Raw genomic sequence first — 2,116 nt, forward strand, 5'->3', positions numbered from 1 at the left:
AGCCTGGACTTCCAATGTTGACCAGTTATTGAGTGCCAAGAAGAAAGACAGAAGTATTTTTTTCACAAAATAGCACTATGCATACAACAGTCCAACATGCTACCCAAGTACTTATTTCCTCTCCTCCTTCAGAAAAGAGAGACCCTCTGCCCAGGGAATCAAATCCAGGCTTGGCATCAAGTTCAAACCCAGCATCTCAGGGTGTAGTTTATTAGCCTTATTGCTGGAGAGTTATGTACAGCTGTTTCTACATTGTATGTTGAGCTCCTCTTGATCTGAAGACCAATGGACTCAAATGTTCTCTGCAAACATCCCCTCCAATATTCAGTGGTGGTACAAGGACAGAAGAACTACAATCACACTCCCAACAGTGACGGGATTTCAGTCCAAGCTTATGGCAATACAACTCTCTTTAAGATTTTGCAAACTCCTGATCTCTGCGTCTGTGTCAGCCTGCGCAATGGCTCCCGGGAGCTTGGCCTCCAGTGACACCTTGATCTCCTCGAGCTCGCTAACCTCCATGCCCTCCACCTCCGGGTCGTCTGGGACTCTGAAGCCAGACCAGCGACAACATGCCGTCCCACCACCACGCCGCAACCCCCCGATGCTGCGCATGGTGCTGGAGGCGCTGCAGGCGGGCGAGCAGCGCCGGGGCACCTCGGTGATGGCCATCAAGCTGTACATCCTGCAGAAGTACCCTACGGTGGACGCCATCCGGCTCAAGTCCCTCCTGAAGCGGGCCCTGGGGGGGCACTGGCAGCTTCAAGTTAGTTCCCAAGCAAAAGAAAAAAATCCAGCCCAGGAAGACAGCCACCGTGTCGGCCCCCCGGAGACCTGATGAGACCAAGGAGGAGGCCCCCAAGAAAGATGGCCAGACCAAGGGCGAAGAGGCAAGAGAGGGCAAGGCCAGGAAGGCCCCCCAACAGCCAGACAAGGCCACAGAGGCCCCTCCTGGTGCCAGCGGGCCCCATGGGAAGTTAAAGATTAAAGTCAAGAAGGACAGCCCAGCAGATGCCAAGGCCCAAAGGAAAACCAAAGCTGGAACTCGGAGCTCAAAACCCACAGTCCCCAAGAGTGAAAATGGTGTGACTTCCCTGGCCAAAAAGAAGACAGGGAACAAGGTCCTTAAAGAGGCCACTGCCCAGGGGGCCAGGAAAGGGTTGAAAGCCAAAGCAGCTGCTGCTCCTATGGACAGCGAGTCCAAGATGGTGCCTGAACCACTGACCAGGAAGACAGAGGTCCCCAGGGGCCCAAGAATGCCTGGCATGTCCACCACGGCCTCATCATCCAAAGAGACCAGGGTGAAGGCAGAAGCCAAGAGCTAGAGGCGGGGTGGAGAGACACTAAGACTCAGAGTTTTTATTCCCCCCAAAAACACATCACTTTATTTTACTGTAACCTATTTATCAATAAAGAATTTTTTCTCCCTCACAAAAAAAAAAGATTTTGCAAACTCCTGACCTATTTAAGTTAGCTGCATGTGCACTGTTGGGGTCCAGCCCCAGCAGCTCCAGGGGTTCCCAAAGGTGTGGACGGAGTTGGCGAAGAAGGAAGGCCTCAGGGACAGCGTTCAGTTGATCAGCATAGTTGGGTTCTCCAGCCAGGTTCTCCAGCCAGGTTCTCCAGCCAGGTTCTCTCTTTATTCTCCTGTTACATCTGTATTTATACCATTTGATTTTAATCCTATCCATCCTGTTCCAAAGGTTAGGGCATTTGTTATCTCCATTCCAAGGTCACTACCCTACTGTTCTGTTAAGCTACAAGAAAGTAACTGAAGGAGATTATCCTAAATAAAGATTATGTGGCTTAAGCATGATTGTTCATAGTTAAGGTGATTAACTACCTGCCTGGCACTTAGTTAAGGGGTTTTACTGATTTATTCCCTTCCTTAGTCCTGTTAATCCCTACCTCCAGGGAAAAATCCCCACCTGGAGAAACAACCTTTCTCGGGGAGGTGGTCCTGGTTAAAACACATAGCGCTAAGAAGGGGAGCAAACATATTAAGAACAGTATGCCATATACGCCAGGTCCCTTGAAACATATGCTGTGCAGATGTTTCTTCCCTGCAGCGACTGTGTCAAGCAGCAAGGATGGACTGGCTTCTGGCAGTGCACAG

At 50.6% G+C, this 2,116-nt stretch overlaps 1 pseudogene; it reads left to right on the plus strand.

Moving 5' to 3' along the window:
* Positions 1 to 460: 460 nt before the first annotated feature.
* Positions 461 to 1,325, plus strand: LOC102417801 (annotated as a pseudogene).
* The last annotated feature ends 791 nt before the right edge of the window (positions 1,326 to 2,116 follow it).

The sequence above is a fragment of the Myotis lucifugus genome, unplaced genomic scaffold, assembly GCF_000147115.1.
Source record: "Myotis lucifugus unplaced genomic scaffold, Myoluc2.0 scaffold_27, whole genome shotgun sequence".
NCBI classification, from domain to species: Eukaryota; Metazoa; Chordata; class Mammalia; order Chiroptera; family Vespertilionidae; genus Myotis; species Myotis lucifugus.